The sequence below is a fragment of the Mus musculus genome, chromosome 4, assembly GCF_000001635.26.
Source record: "Mus musculus strain C57BL/6J chromosome 4, GRCm38.p6 C57BL/6J".
Taxonomy (NCBI): domain Eukaryota; kingdom Metazoa; phylum Chordata; class Mammalia; order Rodentia; family Muridae; genus Mus; species Mus musculus.
In genome coordinates, this window is record NC_000070.6 from 89,025,369 (window position 1) to 89,049,745 (window position 24,377).

The 24,377-nt window shown below is 40.1% G+C and overlaps 1 long non-coding RNA gene across 1 annotated transcript in view; it reads left to right on the plus strand.

Moving 5' to 3' along the window:
• The window catches only part of Gm34568 (predicted gene, 34568), a 74,886-nt gene extending 68,953 nt beyond the window's left edge, over positions 1 to 5,933 (plus strand). The window contains exons 2-3 of the long non-coding RNA NR_166610.1: positions 157 to 239; positions 4,275 to 5,933. This is a non-coding gene — a long non-coding RNA (predicted gene, 34568). The remainder of the gene's footprint in view (positions 1 to 156; positions 240 to 4,274) is intronic.
• Positions 5,934 to 24,377: the final 18,444 nt, after the last annotated feature.

Below are 24,377 nucleotides of genomic sequence, written 5' to 3' on the forward strand. Positions count from 1 at the left end.
GTTTTGTGTTACCTGCTTAAGAAACTGGCTGATAATTTGTGGATTCTATGTTTTATATAAACCATATTGAAAATTTGGGGGCTATGTCCTATAAGATATCCCTCTATTGTTTGACTAATATGAAACTGATTGTTTTGTGTAACTGCTTATCTTTAGAGATTATATGAGTTACTTCCACTAGAATTTCCTGCCCATTTCTCTGCTAAGGCTGGATGTCGTGGGTAACCAGTGATCTAGAGGTAGGAAGTGTATTTCACAATAGTTCAAAAAATATCTTCTGTCTGTTTTGTTTGATTTGCCTTGCTTAATATGGTTTTAAATTTTCCATTGGATGTTTTTCCTTCCTCATGATTCTTTAGCATTCTATTGAGATGATTTTATATAGTTGAGCCATAAGAACTTAATGGATGGAACTAGAAATTATCATCCCGAAGGAGGTAACCCAGTCACAAAAGAACACACATGGTATGTACTCACTGATAAGTAGATATTAGGAAAATAACTCGGAAAACCCATGATACAACTCACAGACCATATGATGCTCAAGAAGAAGGAAGACCAATGTGTGGATGCTTCAGTCCTACTTAGAAGGGGGAACAAAATAATCACAGGATGTAGAGGGAGGGAGGGATCTGGGAGGAATAGAGGAAGGTGAGGGGAAAGGGGGCAGGATCAGGCATGAGAGGAGACAGCGGGCAGGGGAGAGGGGAGTACAGAGGGTCAAGAAATTGAACAGAAGTGTGTAGCAGTGGAAGATGGAGCACTGGAGATAGCCACTAGAAAGTCCTACATGCCAGGAAAACAAGAGGCTCCCAGGACCCAATGGGGATGACATTAGCTGAAATACCCAACAAAGGGGAGAAAGAATCTGTAGAGACCATATCCAGAGGTTAGGCATGCCCCTGGTTGATGGATGGGGCCACTCACCCATCTAAAAATATTAACCCAGAAGTGCTCCTGTCTAAAGGAAATGCAGAGACAAAGAGTAGAGCAGAGACTGAAGGAAAGGTCATCCAGAGACTGCCCCACTAGGGATTCATCCCATTTGCAGACAACAAATCCAGACATGATTGTGGATGCCAAGAAGTGCTTGCTTACAGGAACCTGATATGGCTGTCCCCTGAGAGGCTCTGCCAGCATCTGACCAATACAGATGTGTGGATGCTTGCAGCCAACCACTGGACTGAGCACAGAGACCCCAGTGGGGGAGTTAGAGAAAGTACTAAAGGAGCTGAAGGGGTTTTCAACCCCATAGGAAGATCAACAATATCAACCAACCAGACCCCTCCACCAGAGCTCCCAGAGACTAAACCAGCAACCAAAGAGTATACATGGAGGGACTCAGGGCTCCAGCTGCATATATAGCAGAGGATGGCCTTCTCTGGCATCAATGGGAGGAGCTGCCCTTGGTCCTGTGGAGGTTTGATTCCTCAGTGTAGGGGAATGCTAAGCAGTGAGGCAGGAGTGGGTAGGTGGGGGGTAAGCTCCCTCATAGAAGCAGAGGGGAGGGAGGAGGATGAGGTAATTGGGTTGTAGAGGGAAACCAGGAAGGAGAATTACATTTAAAATACAAATAAATAAAAATAAATATAATATTTCAAATATATATATGAAAAAAGAAAAAAAAGAACTTATATTTAGATAGATAGTTCCTAAGCCACGTAGCATGTATAGAATGCCCATTTATGCTGTATCACCAGTGAGGTAATTTCCCCCTAGCCAGTCCAAGCACTAGAGAAAAGTAGGTTTTCATTTTCCCTTTCATTTTGAAAGGAAATGTGAGATAAAATGTTCTCAATTAGGTTCATGTCAATAGTTGAACAGTGCATAGTTACTGTGTAGAAAAGTTCAGTGTGCTCTTCCGAAAAAATGCTAGCACATCTTCTCCAGGCTCACTATTGAATTTGACATCGATTGTCACTATGATGGTGTGTCTTCATGGATCTCTTACCAGCTGAGAATCTGAATAACTAGTCTAATTACTGTGGAGTTAGTGATCATGAGGCTGTAAAATGGGGAGATTCATACTCCTTTGTGATTAAACAATGTTTGCAAATGATTTCAAACTGCCATATTATCGGGTTATTTTATCAGATTTCTTGGGTTTTCCCTTTCTACCCCAATGCAGATGTAATCAAGGGCATCTGAGCAACTAAAACTCAACACATAGTTATACTCTATAAGGGCAAGGAAATCGAGCCAGGAAAGGAAACCCATCCATTGCCTTCAACACATGGAAATTTTATGTAAGGACAGGAGGATGAGTAAAGTGAGGACATAGGAAAATGATGGAGTGCTTAAAAACTCAAAAGATGGTTAAGATAAAAAATTCAGGTGACAGCAGATGCTGGTGAGGATGTGGAGAAAGAGGAACACTTCTCCATTGTTGGTGGGATTGCAGGCTTGTACAACCACTCTGGAAATCAGTCTAGTGGTTCCTCAGAAAATAGGACATAGTACTACCGGAGGATCCAACAATACCTCTCCTGAGCATATATCCAGAAGATGTTCCAACTGGTAATAAGAATACATGCTCCACTATGTTCATAGAAGCCTTATTTATAATAGCCAGAAGCTGGAAAGAACCCAGATTTCCCTCAACAGAGGAATGGATACAGAAAATGTGGTACATTTACACAATGGAGTACTATTCAGCTATTAAAAAGAATGAATTTATGAAATTCCTAGGCAAATGGATGTATCTGAAGGATATCATCCTTAGTGAAGTAACACAATCACAAAAGAACTCACATGATATGCACTCACTGATAAGTGGATATTAGCCCAGAAACTTAGAATACCCAAGATACAATTTGCAAAACACATGAAACTCAAGAAGAAGGAAGACCAAACTGTGTATACTTTGCCCCTTCTTAGAATTGGGAACAAAATACACCTGGAAGGAGTTACAGAGACAAAGTTTGGAGTTGAGACAAAAGGATGGACCATCCAGAGACTGCCCCACCTGGGGATCCATCCCATAATCAGCCAACAAACGCAGACACTATTGCATATGCCAGCAAGATTTTGCTGAAGGGATCCTTATATAGCTGTCTCTCCTGAGGCTATACCAGTACCTGGCAAACACAGAAGTGGGTGCTCACAGTCAGCTATTAGATGGAACACAGAGCCCCCAATGGAGGAGTTAGAGAAAGTACCCAAGGAGCTGAAGAGGTCTGCAACCCTATAGGTGGAACAACAATATGAACTAACCAGTAACCCCAGAGCTCGTGTCTCTAGCTGCATATGTAGCAGAAGATGGCCTAGTTGGCCATCATTGGGAAGCGAGGCCCCTTGGTCTAGCAAACTTTATATGCCCCAGTACAGGGGAACACCAGGGCCAAGAAGTGGGAGTGGGTGGGGAGGGGAGCAGGGTAGGGGGAGGGTATAGGGGACTTTCGGGATAGCATTTGAAATGTAAATGAAGAAAATACCTAATAAAAATTGGAAAAAGTTTTTTTTAAAAAAACTCAAAAAATGTTAGAACAGATCGTGTTGATAGTAATATTTCTGCACTGAAAACAACGCTCATATTAGGGGAGTTAAGTCTAAATTGGTGTCTTCGGGACAAAACTACACTTCCAATAAAGTGACAATAAAATAAAGCCATGAAGGAAAAGACAGTGCATGTTACAGGCTGCTGTCTGTAGCTGTGATAAACACTGTCACCAAAAGCAACTCGGCAAGGACAAGGTTTATTTCAGCTTACAGGTTACAGTCCACCATCCAGCCAAGCCAGGAGCTTGAAGTAGAAACCACTGAAGGAGAGTTCTTACTGGCTTCCTCGGTGACCTTCCTTATAGAACCCAGGCCTGCCCAGGGATGGAGGTGCCTAGCGTTGGCTGGGTCCTCATACGTTACTTTCCAACCAAGGAAATGCTCCAACAGACTTGCCCTAGGCCAGTCTGAGGGAGTCTCTTCCTCAATTAAGATTCCCTCTTCCTAGACAGTCTAGGTTCATGTCAAAGTGACAAAACTAAACCAGCCCAGCGGGCAAGTAGTACTGGGGAAACTGGATTAAATCATGCCGTAATGGTTAATCTTTATTGTCGCTGGATTGCACTGAAAACCCAGAAATTTAAATTATGCTGTGGGTAAATCTGTCGGGGTATTTGTAGAAAAGTTTGGCACATGGGTCAGGGTACTGAGAACAGGGTTCTGCCCAGTGGACGAGGGCCCAGATGAAACACAGAAGAACGAGGAAAGCTGCACCCACACAAACGCCACTCGTTTTTAGCACGTGTGCTTCTTTTGTTCTTGCTGAGCACCTACAGATAGGAGACGCCAACCTTTTCAGCATCATGGTGGCGACACTGGGAGAGCTTCCACGTGATCGGCTACAAAGATGGCGGACAGCACTTCCGTCCATCTTATTCGGAGACTTCCAAATGCTCAGACTGAGAAGATGTTGGGGATCTCAGATATGGCTGGAGTCTCTAGCCGACTTGTTTCTCAACCTTCCCAGTGCTGCAACCCTTACTACAGTTCCCTAACCATAAAGTTATTTTCATTGCTACCTCATAACTGTAATTCTGTTACTGTTATGAATTGTAATGTAAATATACATGTTTTTCAATGGCCTTAGGTGACTCTTGTGAAGAGTCATCACTCCCCCGGCAGGGAGCCATGGTCCACAGGCTGAGAACCTCTCTTCTAGCTCTTAACTGTGTAAGCTAGTTTTAAATCCCCTCACAGTCAAGCATTCTCTTGATTCTGTTCCTCTAGGAAACCTGGACTAACACAAGGTCTTGTTGAAGCCTGAAGGGCTCTGCTACACACCATGACTACTGCCAGGGTGGACCTTTATCAGGCATGTTACTGTGTGACTATTCTTTAATGAAACATTTCAGTGCAGCAAACTAGACCTAAAGGTGAAACTGCTCCCCAGACTGAGGTGAAATGGAGTAGATGTCTGAAAGTGGGGGAAAAGTCCAGAGGCTAATGTCCAGGACTTCCCAGTGCAACCAGCCTTCTCCATCAGTGGTATCATAAAGGTCTGTCCCTCAGCATTAGCGCTCATGTCCACCAGAAGCATAGAGCTGCTTCACAGAGGACCCTCGATGCTACTGAAAACACCTTCCTTAGTTACAGAAATGGCCACTATCAATTCTTTTTAATAATCTACACAGCTTATTTGATTTTGTTCCTATTTAAATGTCTATTTCTGTTTAAGCTCGTAGTGTAGGTACACTATTCTATGCCTTCACACCAGGACACATGTTTCCGCTCTGCCTCTAACAACTGAGGTCAGTTTGGTACTGTTGTTGATGTCATGGACCCATGTGCCAACTCTCTTACAAAGTGCTGGCCCGTGACCATAGGAACGAGAAACGCCACTCCAGGAACAAAATGAGGCTCCTATTCCTCATTCTGACTTTCCCTCAAGCACTAAAATCATTAAGTTGCATTCACTGTACCTGGTGCTCTGTTAAACCCTTCTGCACAGTCTCGTCCCTTTAAAACACCCATCAAGCATCATGGTTATCCAGATTTTACAGGTAAGGAAATTGAATAGGAGAGTTAAAAATGACTGTGTGACATCACTTAGCTGATTCTTGATAAGACTGCGCCTTAATAGAAATCAAAGAAAGAGAACAACAGTGACTCCAAGAGAAAAAATAAAATAACAATAACAGTTACACCTGAAGATGAAGTCATTTGTAAATATCTACAAAGTCCAGGATAGCGGCTCTTTCTCTCCTCTTGTGCCTCCCCCTCTCAGTTAAAAAAAAATTAGAAATATCCTTCTAAATCTCCCATCTTCTTCAATGGCCAATTATATGAATCTCCTATTAAAAATAATCAAATCCAATATATGCATGTATTAGGATAGATAGGTGGAAAAGGTCCTAATGACATTGTAATCAAAACCTTGGAGTTATAAGTTGTTAAGCCAGCCATGGATAAAAACCCCAAATACAAAATTAATGCATTAATGGTGTTTACATTTTTATTACCCTGTAATTATGTCATTGCTATGATTGTTTTCCTTTTCATGCTGGCCTATAAAGTGTTGCTGCCTCAACCTGTTTGAAACGTCTACACTGTAGGATTAGGACTACTGATGTGATGCCAATTTCCATGAAAGAAAAGTTAAAAGCACTGAACCCATTTATTCGACAGTTAAAATCCTTCATTAATTTGGTTCTTGGCATTTCTGGCTATATTCTTTGGTGAGATTATTCTGCATTTCAGATAACAGTATGCCCCTTTTTGATGAAAAAATGCATTTTGAAACTAAGCAGAATTGATTTCACACTTCACTAACATGACTTACACAAGTTAGCATTTATCCCAAGAACTGAACCTTTGAACAATGCCTCTGTATTGTTGCTTCCTTTTGAAACATTTTTTAGTCATGTATTTAAATAGATTTTCTATGTTATTTATTCCTTTGCTATAGGATTCTTTATTCAAGGATTTTTTACATTTACTTTTGGACTGTCTCAAATTCTGCCAGGATATTCATAAATGAAGCATAGTTATAGATTCCTAAATGCAAAAGTTAATGTAGGCTGTGTGATTACAGGCTCCCAGAGAAGAGTAAAGGTTTTATATGATTGCTTTATAAAAGTCCATTTTTAAAGAAATTGGTCCTATACATAAAGTGAGTCCCATATATAAATATCCATCTAGATGTGATGGTCTTGGGCAGCCTTGAGTTTCAGAACCACTTACTTCTTTGTAACAAATAATAAGTAAATAAATAAATTGCTTACAGTTTCAATTAAAAAAACCAAACCTTTGTCTTAAAAAAATTCTATCTAAAAAAGCATGGGTTTGTCTCTGGAAGGAGAAATACACATATTGAAATGTATCAACTTGAACTTCATTTTGTAGAAAGAAAGAAAGAAAGAAAGAAAGAAAGAGAGAGAGAGAGAGAGAGGGAGGGAGGGAGGGAGGGAGGGAGGGAGGGAGGGAGGAAGGAAGGAAGGAAGGAAGGAAGGAAGGAAGGAAGGAAGGAAGGAAGGAAGGAAGAAGAAAAAACCTTATATTTTTAAATGTTTTATTTCACATAAAATTTTGTATTCTGTGTAGAGAGTATACACAAGTAAGAAAATAAAAGATGGGTTTTGATCCCCTGCAAGCAGAACTACAGGTGGTTACCTTATGTGGATCCTGGGAAGGAACTCAGATCCTGTGAAAGAATAGTCTACACGGTCGGTTATCTGTTGAGCATGTCTCTAGCTCCAAAAACTGTACATTTCTGTTAAGATATTTTAGTGTAAGTCTCTATCGCTTATATGTAATGCGCCCGCGCGCGCGCGCGCGCGCGCGCGCGCGTGTGTGTGTGTGTGTGTGTGAGTGTGAGTGTGTGTGTGTGTGGTTTCTTTTCTCTTTTAACATAAACCCATAAGAAAACTCTTTAAGAAACCACTGGGTTAGCTGGGCGTGCTGGCATACACCTTTAATCCCAGCACTCAGGAGGCAGAGGCAGGTGGATTTCTGAGTTTGAGGCAAGCCTGGTCTACAAAGTGAGTTCCAGGACAGCCAGGGCTATACAGAGAAACCCTGTCTTGAATAAAACAAAAAATAAAAAATAAAAATAAAAGAAACCACTGGATTTTTATCTAAACTAACCAGTGATTAACCTTGTTCAGAACTGTTTTTAAGAATAACACAAAGAGTTAAATTGTAAATAGGCATTCCTTACTGAAGTTGGCCCCTGGGTTTATCTATTCTTCTCTGGACAAGTTCCAGACCTTTCTGGCTTTGACCTTGTAATCCAGTACTTTCCAGTCAAAGCAGCATTATATGAGAGCATCCCAGGACCTTCCTTGACCTAGACATCTCAATCAGCTTTCCTATGTCCCTCCCCTTCCTGCCTAGCCTCTTCTAATTATATAATAAAGTGGGGCTGGAGAATCAGGAGCCGTGGGCTGCATGTGGAGTAAGTCTCACACTGCCTTACTGTGGTTTATCTCGAAGTGAGCCTAGATGGCATGCACCTTGACTCACTTCTGGTGCATGCTTTAAAAAAAATGTAGATACCTGAACCTCACCCCAGACCTGTTAGAGCTCAGAAAAAGTTTCCAAAGCCTACAATTCCAATAAGTTCCCCAGGCATTCTTTGAGTGGTGTGAAGCTCAAAGATCACTGTCTCAGATGGCCAGAGGAACTTTACTGCTCAGGAGCCAGAAAAGGGGTCAGGGGTGAAGGGAAGCACAGGAGAGTTCTTTGAAGAGATAAAAGGAAAAGGCACTGGAATATCTTTTAGAGAAATCCCACCAGTATGCTTAGAAAGACATCCAACATTAAAAATATCCTTAGAGAGAATGATAGATACCGAGAAGAGAGCATGAATGGAGTGAACGAACCTGGTGATGCTCTTCATGTACTTAACATCAAAAACCTGTACGCAGTTTTCACCTCTGAAATGAGAATACCATGAAGGGTCATAAGCACAGCACAAGTGCATTAGAGAGCAATTACAAATGATGCACGCATGACCACTCTTATCACCAAGGCTTTCCTCAACGCCACCTGCTCCCCTCCCCCAGCCAAGTATTACAAGCCAGTGTTGGCTGACCACTGAGGTCAGTAGGGTCTGGACCTCATCTGCCTTTTTGTCCTGATTGCCAGAGCTTTCAAAGATCTCCCTTTCTCTCTATTTCATTTACTCTCCAAACACTAATGGCTGTAGTTTAAATCTCAAATGTCTACCCAACTTCCCTCATGGTACAGTTGGAGCCATTGCACTGTTGAGAAGCCATAGGACCTTTAGGAGGTGAAACATAGTTGGCAGAACTCTGTTTTCCACCCCTTCTCTCTACCCACCCCTCTCCATCTCTAGCTGCTAGAAGATGAACATGCCTCCTCCACTATGTATTCCACCAGGAGAGAGTGGATTATCATGGGCCCAAGCGACCACGAATGGAAATAAGCTTTTTCCTTATTAATCTTACTGTCCCGAGTATTTTGTTATAGTGATGAGAATTGACTGGCATACCAACTGGTCATAAGATAGAGAGGCCCCTCTTGTTATCTGCTAGTCCTCCCTTGTTAGAGCCCACAAGTCTGAGACTCACATTACCGCTCTTTCATGCTTCCATCCTGCCAAAGCCGAGATGGAGTCTCCCAAGTGCTCCAAGGCACTTCCCTGACAGCCATCATTACTTATCCTCAGCTCACAATGTGTTACAGCTTGGAACGTGTACCACTTTTTGCAAGTCCTCATTCAAATGAAAGACAATGAACAAAAGCCAGCCCTTGTCCTTCTGTTGTTTCTAGGCAACCTTCTCTAAACACTGTGTAACAAAATGAACCTTAGCTACAAATAACCACTGCTCATATAGCATGGGACAAAAGTGTTTTTCAGTTGATACATAGTGATTGTACGTAACTGTAAAATCCAGTGTGATGTTTCAATGCCTTTACAACATGGGGTGATTGGTTTGTGATAACTTGGTTAGCCTTCAAATCAAACATTTAGAAAAAACAAATTGTTCTGGTAACATTAGAGACAAGGTTTCTCTACTTGAGTCTTTAAAGTAGGACGAAATACTCCACACAGTAAAATTAATAAGGAAAAAGTTCATTTCTATCCATAGTCACTTTGGCACATGACAGCCCACTCTATTGTGGTGTGGTACAGGGTGAAGGAGGCATGTAGGAGGGCCCAGTTCATTGTCAGTAATGTCGTCCCTCTACAGGTGGTCCTAGAGATAATGAAACAATCTGAACAAACCACAGGGACCAAGCCAGTAAGTAGCACTACCCCATGGACTGTACTTCTTCCTACCTCCAGGTTCCTGCCTGTTCATCTTATAGCAGATGGAAACAGAGAGGGGTATGTGAAGAGAGAGAAGAGACATGGGGTGTGGAGAACAGAGTGTTCCAACTGTTTCACCTCCTAAAGGTCCTATGGCTTCTCAACAGTGCAATGGCTCCAACTATACCATGAGGGAAGTTGGGTAGACATTTGAGATTTAAACTACAGCCATTAGTGTTTGGAGAGTAAATGAAATAGAGAGAAAGGGAGATCTTTGGAAGCTCTGGCAATCAGGACAAAAAGGCAGATGAGGTCCAGACCCTTAGTGACCTCAGCCAACATTGGCTTATCTTGCTTGGCTGTGGAAGGGGAGCAGGTAGGCATTCAAGAAAGCCTTCTTGGGAAGAGTGTTCCTGCAGAGCTGTCATAAGTCACCTCATGGATGACAAGAAGGGATTCAACTTCTTTTAAAGATCATTTTATCAATTATTTGAGAATTTAATACAATATACTTTGATCATATTCACCTCCAACTCTTGCCCTTAACTCCTGCCAGATCAGCTTCCACCTCTCCATTTTGTATCATGTTGTTTTTACTAGTAACTCATCAACACCAGTTTGGGCTGTCCATATATTTCTTGGGTGTGGCCATCCACTGAAGCATGATAAACCTACCAGAAGCCACATCTGTAAATAAAACTCCAGAACCCATCCATTCTCCACAGCACCCGAGTAAGAGGGGAGGCTCACAAACCCTTTTCCACTTCTTGGTAGAATGTTGTCTCATGCTGTGCAGGAAGCCACAGCTGCTGTGAGCTGATGAATGTAGAAGTCTTGTTATATTCAGAAGACATTGTTCCTTCCTGACTTCTCGATATTTCCATCTTCTGTGATGGCTCCTGTGCCTCAGAGATGTGCTACTTATGAATCATTTGCACGTGAGCACTCCTTAGACATTTATTCTCTGCATTTAACCAGTTAGGAATTTCTACATTAACCATCATCCACTGTGCAAAGAAACTTCTCAGAAGATGTCTGAGGATTACACCAAATGGCAGATGGAGAGATATATTTAGAGGGCCATTGATATTAATAGTAGTAGGTTCACCCTTGGGTCTTGTAAGCTCTCCAACCATGTGTCCTTAACCAGTACCAGGCATGTGTTTCCTCCTGTGGAGCAGGCCTTAAATCCAATCAGAAAGCAGTTGGTCATCTCCATAACATCTGTTCCATCCATGGTCACACATGTAATCATGCCAGTCATTTAACATCTGTATAGCCTTTAGGAATCCACAACCAGATGACCACAAAAAAATCAGATAGGCTAGACTGGTCCATAACACTTGTGTTTCTCCAGGCAAAATACAAATCAAAACTTCTGTTCCATGACCTGAGCCATTCTGTTTCTCAATCCTACATCATTGGGATCCTTTAAATTCACATGTGGACTCCCCAGCTCATATGCCCGATGGCAGCATATCTTGTGTAATAAGCTGATATGCTTATCTATTTTTGTCTTGAAATGTGTCCAATGCAACTATGATGTATCTTTGGGAAGAGGAGCAGAGCATATGCTTCTTGCATCCACTTGGGACCTGTGTCTAAAACTGCAGTATAGGGAAAAGGTGAATAGCATCAGAATGACTCTGCCTTTCCTCAGTTTCTAGCTCCATAGGAAGGAAACCATGGGAACAACTCCTTTGCAACCCCTTCTGTAAAATGTGTGGCCCACAAGTGGTCCTCAATCTTGCTATTACCTATTTAACAGAAAGAAGAGATGAAATCTTGGATGTGGGTGCTATGTATATCCTTCAGGCAAAGGAAATGGCTACAAAGATGTGAAGTTTGGACCAGAGCATTGTGGTGTCAGGTCCAGGACTTCAGCCCTGTTCAGGTTATCCTGTTGTATCTCTTTTGTAAATAATAGCAGGTTACACAAAATAACTTTCTTGGAACTCTTGAACATTTTATTAGAGTTTAAAAGGAAGGCCTCGGGACAGGCAAGCTGTAAATCTCAGCAGCTTCCTTAAGAAGCAGAATGGAGTCAAGAGCTCCAGAGTACTGGTTAGTTCGTAATGTTGTTCCACCTATAGGGTTGCAGATCCCTTTAGCTCCTTGGGTATTTTCTCTAGCTCCTCCATTGGGGGCCCTGTGATCCATCCAATAGCTGACTGTGAGCATCCACTTCTGTGTTTGCTAGGCCCCGGCATAGTCTCACAAGAGACAGCTACATCTGGGTCCTTTCAGCAAAATCTTGCTAGTATATGCAATAGTGTCAGCGTTTGGAGGCTGATTATGGGATGGATCCTGTACCCCAGAGCTCTTGACTCTAGCTGCATATGTATCAAAAGATGGCCTAGTTGGCCATCACTTGAAAGAGAGGCCCATTGGACTTGCAAACTTTATATGCCCCAGAACAGGGGAACGCCAGGGCCAAAAAGGGGGAGTGGGTGGGTAAGGGAGTGGGGGGGAGGGTATGGGGGACTTTTGGGATAACATTGGAAATGTAAATGAGGAAAATACCTAATTTTAAAAAAAGATGCAAACCAGAAAAAATATATAGACAAGTCCCACTCTTACAAATATTTGCTTCTTTTCATACACTGAGAAGAACTTATATACTCAGGGTAATGTTAATATATTCCATGTAAATGTGATAAAATTAAAAACAACTTTGCTCTTACAATCATGGACTTAAGGGATGAATTTCTCAAATTACTAACAATGAATTGTGTATTATTTCCCTTTAACAGGTGAGTAGAACTTCCCCATCTAGGAAAACGTTGGGTTCTTATAAAGTGAAGCTTTAGAACCAAGGTTTCCTTGAGAAAATAATATTTATCCTGTCAGTGGTATAATTTTTTGACTAATAAAAGCATGTCATTTTATTGTGTTTTAAAATGTTATTCTTAAATAACACATTAAAATCATCTTCAAGTGGAAAAAAAAGAAGCAGAATGGAGATGAGGGGGTAAGATGGTCATGTGGTTTTGAGATAAGCTGGAATTTTTTTAAATTTAAGGTTTTTTTGTTTTTTTTTTTTTTTTTTTAATAAATAGTTCCCTGGAGGTTTTTCTCTGCAGCTGAAGCCAGTTCTTCCTTTAGTCACCACCAAAAGGGTCACATAAACTTTCTAACCTCTAGAACCCTGACCTACCTCTAAAGCAGAGAATGGCGCTGATTAAATGATAGCCAAGCTGTGAGGGCTTCTGTCTGCCGTGCAGCAGCTGTCAAAAGGGATGCTTGTTGTGCTGAAGGAAAACTGAGGTTTCTGTGAGAGCGGTAACTGGAGACCTCCTCTTATCATAATGGGTCCCTCATCCAAGTAGCTTTCCAGTCTGGACTAGATTGTGGGAAATGAGTATGCTCTTTCTTAGCAGTTGAAAGTACAAAACGAACACCAAGGAATCCTCACTATTGGGATCTGTGTGATATAATCACTCTATTTGAAGATTAACTTCATTTATTCAGGCCCTTTCTTTTTAAACACTAAGAAATGCATGCAGAATATGAGGAATGCTTAATGAGAGTTTTTCGGATTTCACTGTTATGATTTTTGTGGGTGAATCCTCTAAGTTGAAGTTGAGAGGTCTTAACACTGTACCTCACGCTTTAAGGTTAAGGAAATAATAATTTCACCAAACAGAACAACCTACTAGTGTAAACTTTTGATTCCTGATCTATGTATAAAACAATGGCAGAGATGAAGAGTGGTGTATTTTACTTTAATAAAACGTGTAATAAAATGTACAGGCTTAGCTCTGCTTGAGTGAACAGAACAGTCATGTGAAACATCATCGTATTGTGACACAAATTGCTAAAGCGTGTTAATCATGCAGAAACTCTGTACCCATTGAAAAACTGCTTCTTAACCTACCCCCAACCTCCATTCTCTGACAGTCATCACCCTACTTAATGCTGCTCTTAATTCGACTACATACCTCAAATAGACGGAGTCACTCAGCAAGCATTTCTTCGTGATTAGCTCATTTCCTTTGGTATCATATCCTCCTGACTCATCCCTGCCTTGTAGAATTTCCTCCTCTCTTGTAGCAAGTACGATCATCTTGCTGGTGTATGCCATACTTTCTTCACTGGTGACTGCTGGCACTATTTCCCTCTTTGGGCAATTATTAATAGCACAGCTATTAAATGTGAATGTGCAAATACCAGGCCTCATGTTTCCATTGCCTTTCGTAGTGGGAAGGTCTGTAAGCATGCAGAACTGTGGAGAAGGTATTCAAACCTAATAAAATCTATTTATAAACAAGTTTGTGTTCAACTCAAACTTAATTAAGCAGAAGCTCTGTAGTTTTCATTTAGAACAGACATTATTAAGAGACATTAATAGCAAATGGTTATATATAATAATATGTAATTGACAGCTACCTTGATTTTTGTTGCATAAGTTATTCCACAAGGATTTTTCTCTGAATACTTGAAATGAAATCTATTAGAAATAAAATGGGATTTTCTCCTCTTAAAGGGAAGGTACCTTTGACATATTCTCATGATGTACTCCTAAAACACAAAACGTAATCACAACCAGGTATTCCAAACCCATATTTCTTAGTTAAATCTTTTAATGCCATTATTTTTGTATGGCTATTTTTTATCTCCATGTTCTCATATATTTCCTTTTAAAAATAACTTCACTTCATTGGGTACTTTCTTTCTAAATCCTAAGAAGTCAACATTCAGTAATGGTTAAGTACCTAAAGCCTCTATAAGTGTCATTTCTGTAGGAGAACTCTCACCAGAAGTCAGATCTGTATCATATACTTTACACATACATTTACTTTAATTCCCACACGGCTAGGAAGGATTGTTTCACACAGCTGGAAAAAAATGAGACTCCAAAATTAGGTCAACTTCTTGAAAAACACATAGGTAAGAATTAGGATTCAACAGCACCACCAGATGACCTTGGTTACTTCCAGTTTATTTTTTAAATCTACTCATCAGAAACCATATAGTAGTTTCGTTTGACTCACAAATATATTCAAGGTCCTGGTTGATAGTTTTAGTGCATACAACGAGGAGTAGCATTAAGTCTGAACCCTCTGATGGGGCTGCTCTTTCTCATCTAGTTGTCTGTCCTTCATATGTGTGTGTTTGCTCTGTAGGAAAGCCCGGGTTTTCTCTAACATCTATCTTAAGTGTTCAAATAGACGGGAGATGTTACAAGAATAAAGACAAAGTGCCAGGCCTACATTTGGGAAATAGAAGTCTGGACTTGAGAATGCAACTCACGAACTGTGTGTGAGACTCAAGAGGGGTATGCAGTGTGTCTCCGAGCCTCTGTGTGAGCTAGGGTGAGACTCAGGAGGAGTACGCAGTGTGTCTCCGAGCCTCTGTGTGAGCTAGGGTGAGACTCAGGAGGAGTATGCAGTGTGTCTCCGAGCCTCGGTGTGAGCTAGGGTGAGACTCAGGAGGAGTACGCAGTGTGTCTCCGAGCCTCGGTGTGAGCTAGGGTGAGACTCAGGAGGAGTATGCAGTGTGTCTCCGAGCCTCGGTGTGAGCTAGGGTGAGACTCAGGAGGAGTATGCAGTGTGTCTCCGAGCCTCGGTGTGAGCTAGGGTGAGACGTGAGCAGCTTCCTAGGCTCCCTCCAAGCATTCCTCCCCATGTCTGTCCCAGCGAGGCAACAAGCTTTTTTGCCATCTTTATGTTGATTTCACACATCCCAGAGGTTGGTTGGAACCTATCACAGAGAGCTAATCTTCCAGGCTTTCCTGCCCTTACAGTCCCTCTGCCCTTCTGAAAGAACAAAACTCACAGTTGAAACAAGCCATTTTTTCCCTTGGGGGAACTGAATCCAAACACTAGCTCATCTCTGCAAGCCTGTAATTAAATCTGCTGTGCAGGTCACTAGTGCCACTGGGTCAGGAGACAGACAAAACGAGATGTGAAAGAAATGGCATTTGTTTCTTGGATGGCCCCTGTGTTTCTCTGAAAGGAAGGTCCTGGCAGCCACACAGTGGAGTCCCTGTGACCGGAATACTCGTGCTAGCTCAGGACCTGCCAGTTGGCTCCAAAATAGTTTTCCAGATCGAGGGCTATCTGGCCACTCAGCGCTTGAAATTTTATCTCTCTGCTGGTGGTCTGTGGCTGCCCCAAGAGATATTTTCCTACATCATCATCTCAGATTCTGACCAAGAAAGTGGCTCACCCTTGACTGTGCACCACAGTCACCTGGGTGGATCAAGGAAAAACCTCTGGATTTTATCCAAGAGGATTTTGACTTCGTCGGACTACAGCAGGACCTGAAAATGCATTTTCTCTACTTACTCATTTTCCTAATTGACAAAAATTATATATATACATGCATACATATTTATGTGTATATATCCATACACACACATGTATACACAAATATATCATGCACACATATACGTATATATGCATATGTAAGAATTAGAATTCAATTATATATGTATGTATATATATATATATGTATATATATATATATAGTGTGTGTGTGTGTGTGAGAGAGAGAGAGAGAGAGAAAACAGGCCTATGTTTCACAACCTATAAATAATGTAGCCAATTAATTAGCCTCTACTCTCTTAGTAACTTTTAATGATACAATATTAAAAAACAGCTGTGGTGGTGCATACCTGTAATATTAGCATTCTGGGTACTAAGGCAGGAGGATCAGGAGTACAAGGCCACCTCGAGCTATATAGAAATGTTTTGCCTCAAAAAATAATACAACACAATGTGTGGTCATTGTGTCTTACTAGTATTCTCTAGAACTTACAATCCATATGTACATTGTCCAATATCTTCAAAACCCACAAACCTCTCTAACCTCTCTCTGACTCCTAGTAACTATTTCTCTCTCCCCCTCCCCCTCCCTCTCCCTTTCCCCTTTCCCCCTCCCTTTCCCTTCTCTCATTTTTGAGACAGTTTCTACTCTGTAGACCAGGCTGGCCTTGAACTAAGAGTTCTGCCTCCCTCTGGCTTCCAAGAGCTGGGATTAAAGGTGTGTATCACTACCACCCAGCTACTATCTTACTCTCTATTTTGGTGAGCTCAAAATTTTTAGGTCTCATATGTCCATGAGATAAGTCAGCATTTGTCTTTATGTGTCTGGTTACTTGATTTAGCATAGTGAGCTACAGGTTTATTTATGTTGTCACAAATGACCATATTTCCTTCAGGTTTAAGGTTGAATAGCATTCCATTGTGTATACGGTCCACATTTTACAAAAATAATTGAATATGCTAAACATATGTGCAATGTATTTTGATCATATTCACCCTACACTCCTCCCATCCATCCCCCACCCCTCTGAAATTCATGTCTTTTTGTCTGTTTTTGTGTGTTTTAATACTCTGTGGAGTCCAATTCTTGCTGCCCATATTCTCATGTGTATGGGGCCATCAACTAAAGTAAGATTGACTTGCCAGTGGCTACACCCTTAAAACAAGCTGACGTTCCCTCCCCTAGAAGCCACCAGCTGTTACTATTTCCTCAATTAGGGGTGGGGATCCCCATACAAACTTCATGCTGGAATGTTTACTGTATTGAGTTTTCTGGCTTGGCTCTTCTGAAGGCAACTTCAGTTGCTTTGAGTTCATGAGTATAATAGTCCTGTCAGAGTCATTATTTCACTAGTTCTCCCCCACCTCTTGCTCTTACAATGTCTTCAGCCCCCCTTTTATGGGAGGGATGGAATAGATGTTCCATTTGTGGCTAAGCACTTTACCAACACAGTCTGCACATTATTTGGTTGTGAGTTTACAAATTAACAGCATTCACTGCACAAAGAAATGTCTTTGATGAGGTCTGAGAGCTCCATTGATCTATAGGTATAGGGATATCAAATTAGAGGCAATTCTAATACTCTATGGCCAGTAGTAAAATACTATTTATATGTTCACTGCTAAGGCCTGTGAGCTCTCTAACCACGGGCTCTGGTTCAGATTTGCAGTACCAAGCATGTGTTTCCTCATATGGAGCGGTTCTTAAAGTCAATCAGTCAGAAAGTGCTTTGTTGGCCTCATAACATTTGTGTCTTTATTACACCGAGGGCAGATCTTGCCAACCCAATCATTATTACAGCTCACAGGATTCACATCCTCGTAAGATGACTACACACACACACACAAATACAGAGTTCCAGCAACCTAAATACTACTTTTCGGTACTATGGAAGCCAGTCAGTAGGAAAGAAGTTTCCTGGTCAGTACCAACTGGATTTCTTCATGTCCTATGACCAAAAATATTCTCTTTAGCCAATCACCTACTGATGGACACTGTAGGTTGTCTCCATATCTTGTTTGTTGTGAATGATGCTGCAGTGAACATGGGCATTCAGACGGCTTCTTAATGTGTTGGTCTAATTTTCTTTGCATATATACCCAGTTATCAGAGTGCCATATAATTTGGCAGTTCTGTTTTTAACTTTTGTTTTTTAGAAACCTCCATACTCTTTTGCATAAGTGCTATACTAAGAATTTACATATTTAGCAAATTCCCATGCCTTCGGTTGTTGCTGGTTAAAAAAAAAAAAAAAAAAAAAAAAACATAGGTAATCCAAGGGTGATAACTGCTGTCCTTGGGACATTGGGTTTCATTACATACTTTAATGTGACTATTGAGTTGATGCTATGTTTACCACACCTGCACTTCAATTATCCATACTGCTTGTTTTTCATTTCTTTTTTTTTTCCTTCTTGCATAAAACTTTCATGGAAAAGAAAGTGCATTAACTGCAAGAATTCAAAATAATTTCCTTCCTGTCCTACCAAATTGTTAAACTTGAAACTGGCTACTTCAAATTTTACTTTGAGGTAAGACAAGCAGAACAAGTGAGACTCCACCAAAGTGGAGTTGTGAACAACATCTTTCCAGTAACATAAGAAATAACATAAGAAAAATAACATAAGAAATACTAGAATTGAGGCCACACATCAATGACTCCTGGAGTCACACTAAGGTCAGCTGAAGCTCTGGTGTCTGGTGAGAGATATGCATGCTTCTCTCCCACTTGTACACCCTTTTGTCCAGATGCCAGGAGTGTTGTCTCATTGTACTTCTGGTTAGCCGTCTATCTGCTTTCTTCAGGCAGGAAGAAAAACAGAGAAAGTCAAAAGGATGTGGTCTGTGTGAGTACTCCTTATCTCATAATTCAGACTCTGTGTGTAGGGTATGGTGCAAGAAAAGAGAATGTGAGTCAGATAGATACTCTGACATACATTTGCTACTAGTAAGAGGTATATGCATCAATTCACCTTATTTTGACTAACTCTATCCTACCATCAAATGACAAAGTCCAGTGTATGAAACTCTGTATGCACATATTCATTTATAACTATTTTTAGTACATCAGTAAAATTTTATATCACTCATGCATAATTAAGGAAGGAGATTGTAGAGCTAAATAATAATGCTAAAAGCTTTGTTTCTTAGCCAGCCCATCTGTCTCTCACCTAAAGGATAGTTAATAAAGGGTAAATGAGTGCAAGCATTACTATTGAGTAACATAAAGTCCTCTATGATTTATAAGATATTAAAAATATTGTGTTTTTACCAAAAAAAAAAAAAGCAAAAGCAAGATAGCCAAAACAATCCAGAACAAAGAAAGAACTGTTGAAGTTATCACCATCCCTGATATCAAGTTGTACAACAGGGCTACAGTGATAAAAACCACTTGGAATTGGCATAAAAACAGATAGGTTGATTAATGAAATCAAGTTAAAGACCCAGACATAAATCCACAGACCTATGAACACATGTTTGTTTGCTTTTTATAAAGAAGTCAGAAATACACAATGAAAAAAAAAAAGAAAAAGACAGCATCTTCACCAAACAAGTGTGGGTCAAACTGGATGTCTGCATGTAGAAGATTACAGCTAGACCCATACTTACACCCCACCCAAAACTCAAGTCCAAATGAATCAAAGACCCAACCAAAAAAAAAAAAATGAGATACACTGAAATCTGACAGAAGAGAAAGTGGGGAATAGCCTTGACTGCATTGGCACAGAAGACAATTTTCTAAGGCACTAAGATAGGCAATTAATAAATGGGACCTAATGATACTGAAAAGCTCTGTCAGGCAAAGGATACAGTCAATTGGATAAAGTGTCAGTCTACAGAATAGGGAAAGATTTTTACCAACTCCACATGTGACAGGGGACTAATATACAAAATGTATAAAGAACTCAAGAACACACACACACGTACGTCAATTAAAAATATGGTACTGATATAAACAGAGAATTTTCAATAGAGTAATCGCAAGTGGCTGAGAAACATTTAAAGAAATGTTTACTATCCTTAGCCAGCAGGGAAATGCAAATCAAAACTACTTTAAGATTTCATTTTACACTTGTCAGAGTGACTAAGATCAGTAACACAAGTGACAACCAGCTCATATTGGCAATGGTCTGGAGCAAGGTAATACTCTTCCATTGCTGATATGAGTGTAAACTCATAAAGCCACTCTGGAAATCACTATGTCAGTTCCTTAGAAAATTGGGAATCAATCTACCTCAAGACCCAACTACACCATTCTTGGGCATGTAGCAAATGGTTTCGTCTTACCAAAAGAACACTTGCTCAACCATGTCCACCATAGCACAAACTGGAAACAACCTAGATGCCCTCAACCAAAAAAAAAAAAAAAAAAAAAAAAAAAAAAAAAAAATGGATAAAGAAAATGTGGTATATTTATACAATGGAATATTTACTCAACTGTTAAAAAAAAAAAGACACCATAAAAACTTCAGGTAAATGGATAGAACTAGAAAAAAATCATCCTGGCTGAAGTAACCCAGACCCTAAATGACAAATACAGGATATATTCACTTATAAGTGAATATTAGCTTTTAAGTAAGTGATAATCATGCTATGACCCATAGACTTAGAGTGGTTAGGTAAAGAGGGGCACACTAGAGTGGTGAAGACCTCTCTTCGGTGTGGCAAGATACGTTGCAGGCTACTGAAAATGAAATGTGGACACAGATTCAGCCACAAAATCTTTGGCCTACAATCTGTTCTGCCTGAAAAATATGCTAGAGCAATCATGGCCCCAAACTTGTGAGAGTAGCCAACCAATGTCTGATTTGACTGAAGACCCACTTCATGAAAAGGAACCCAAATCCAAGACTGCTTGGGTAACTAAGAACCAGAGACTAGATAGCCCAAAAGTCTAGGGTAAAACCAAACACTACTGGTTAAATAAATAAATAAATAAATAAATAGATAAGGTTATTCCTAATGCTATTCTGCTGTACTCATAGGCCAGTGCCTTATCCAGTCATCATCAGAGAGGCTTCCCTCCTCTAGCAGCCAATGGGAGTATGGATGTAGAGACCCACAGCAGGACATTATGTGGAGAAAGAGTCTAAATTGGAGGTCTCCATCAAATCCCTCCCCTCAGAGCTCTGGGAATTCTGTGTAGAGGGCGTAGAAGACTGTAAGAGTCAGAGGGGATGGAGGAGACCAGGAAATCATGGCCTGCTGAATCTGGTAAGCATGACACATAGGAGATCACTGACACCGAAGCAGCAAATATGGGGCCTGCATGGATCTAAACCAGAAAAAAAAATATTGTGTTTGTAAACAGTTGCTTTTTATTAGCAACACACTTCTTACCATGTACCACGCAGTTTAACGTACATGCAAAAATATCTGTACTCGTCAAGTTACCACTTTGATTCCTTGTTGAGCATTGTTATCTTGGTGAGTACTCACTGTTACGTGTTGTGTTTACATTGAATGCTTTTAAAAAAAATAAAAGCCTCAAACAAGACCAGGTAATAATTATGAAGTGGAATAATAATTATGAAATTTGGGGGATAAAGGAAAATCTTCTTCTAGAGAATAAGAAAATGTTCCTTATTGTCACTCAAAGGTGGAACCCGAATAAGATCCTTCTTCTGCCACACAGTGCCAGTGACCTCTCCCATTCCCAAGAAATTCAATCTAAAAATAAGACAGAGAAAACCCATATGATTGAAGGAGCCAGAGAAGACAGCCTGCCTATCATTTATCTATCTGTTAATAGCTGTCTATCAACTCTCCATATGGGGGTGGGTAAGAGAAAGGGAAGAAAGAGAAGGGAAAAGAAGAGAGAAGGAGAAAATTTAAGGGCAGTTGCTATTTTTAAAAAGATAGAATAAAAGACAAAATATTTCAATAATTTTGCTACTAACAATAAGTTTCTTGTTCTTATTTTCAAAGTTTAAAGCGCTAGTCAGAAACGAGTTATTGTCATGGCCAAATTATTTCACTGAATAAACTGAAGGGATTTTTTTGTTAAAGATGTTCTGGCTTTAAATAACGTTTAGAATTCCATTTTTCATGAGCGTAGTAAATATTTATTGTAAACGCATTTATTTTCTCTCTGCTGTGGTCAACTTTCCTGCAGAAAATCAAGGAAAAGAAAAAAAAAAACAGAGCTCTATTTTCAACACGTCAATCTGCTCATACTCTTAGGACATTCTGTCTCTAATTGAGTTTACCTTGAAAATGCACAACAACAAAGAACTGAGTGTCTTCTATATAGCATTCAATAATAATTTTCATTAAATCCATTGTGGGACTTCTAGGTAATTGCATCCATTTCAGGAAGGAGAGCACCCAACCTCAAAAAGTTTAAGGATCTTGTCCAAACTTAGAATCAATAATAAGAAATCACACCTGGTTCCCTTTCTCACCAAAATGCATATCCATGCAAACACACACCTTCTGGCTCCTTGTGTGCCCGTGTGTCCATCTGTAAAGGGGAGCCATCTATGTCAGATTGCTCTCCAAATTTATACATTGAATTTACGTAGATAGAGACACGATGCCCACTGGAATACAAGGAAATGGATGCATTCACTGTGACTGACATGATAACACATCGTTCTTCTAATTTAACCCCATGTGTAAGAGCAGAGGTCCAAGAGTAACGTTACAGGAAGATATTCTGCCTCTGAGTAATGAATATACACAATATTTGAATTACACAAAATGTAGTGTGAACACTGGTTATTCATTCTATCCACACACTGAAAACAGAGGTTCTGTAAAGTAAAAGTAAAATAGCACGATGCAATAAAAAAGTTTACCAATTATTGATACCTTTGGGTGAAACACCAACCAGCTTTCAGTTTGTCATGTTTCTTTTTACTAAGTAATGGAGTCTGATCATTAAGAAGTGGTTCTTTTCATTTTCTGTGCTACTTTGAGTATAATGCTCTGTACTTGGATAGGAGCATTAATGTATAGTCAGAATATTCACACAGGACCACTGGGTGTAAAGCCAGGACAAGAGCACAAGGAAAAAACAGTTATAACATTCAACTCCGTAATGGGTAATCAGGGAAAGCGACATCTCAAGAAAATTCCACACTCAAAGCTGCTTCTAAACACAGTGCTAGATGTAAAATTAACCAGACTTGTGAAGAAAACTGTAAGAAGCTGAGAAGGAAAGTGACCCTGTAGGAGAACTAGCAGTCTCAATTAACCTGACATTGGACCACCAACCAGGCAGCATACACCAGCTGACATGAGGCCCCCAACACACATACAGTAGAGGACTCCAGGTCCGTGTTCAGACAGAGAAGAGACTGGAGGCTCCAGGAAGTTTAGAGGTCAGGTGGGGTAGAGGGTGGAGGGTGGGGACATCCTCATGGAGACAGGGGGTGGGGAAGAGGTATGAGATGTGGAACAGTCGGAGGGTGGACCAGGAGGGGAATAAAATCTGGAGTGTAAAAAGGAAGATTAAATAAAAAGAAGAAATATATAATATATATATTATATATATGTACATATATATATATTATGTGTATATATTATATATAGATGTATAAATATATTAAGAAAATCCTTACATGGACATTTTTACTCACTATCATAATAATATTTGTTTTATTCATATTTCTGTGAATTTATATTCACAGAAAAACCACAATAATAATTATAATGTCTTATCCACATATATGGTGTGGACAAAACAGAGTGTGGGCTTTATAACTAATGAAAGCAAGAAAACAAATGGGTTGGGGAAAAGGAAGGGAGGATTGTTAGGGGATTTTTATTTTCTACCTAAATTGCAAAGTGACTATTGTTCTTGTAAGTTACTTGTGTAGTAAAACTCTCATAATGAATTGCTGTTAATATCTTATTGTTTTGCAAAAGATGACATTTCTGTTTCCATTATTTGTGAATCTGTATCCATCAATAGTTTGTACAGTGAAGAGCTGTGACAGAAACTCATAATGCCAGTCTCCCAACTGTGACTGGAAAGTATTCCTATACAATGTCCTCAGAAAATCACTTGGGGTAACTTTTCAAGCTTTTAAATTTGAAATAGATCAAGATATTATACCACGTAGTGGGTAACATTTAACTAAAATTTTGCTTGACACCTAACATGAAACATCAGAAATTGAAAATGAAATATTGTTTTTTTTCCCCTGGCTATAAGTAGGCTAAGTGTTATGACTTGTCATTGGTGATACTTAAACAGTGTTTAGGTAAATTATTTACATCTTTAAAAACCTCTAAATGATTCAGCTAGCTCTCAATCATCCTCAAAGCCAGCATTCCACTGCAAAGCTTAATTTGTTCAGTTCTCCTGCCCCACAGCCTGCCAAGCCGTGGGGTGAAGACAAGACTTGCCTAAACCGGCAGACAGAAAGAGGATCCTACGAGCTGCACA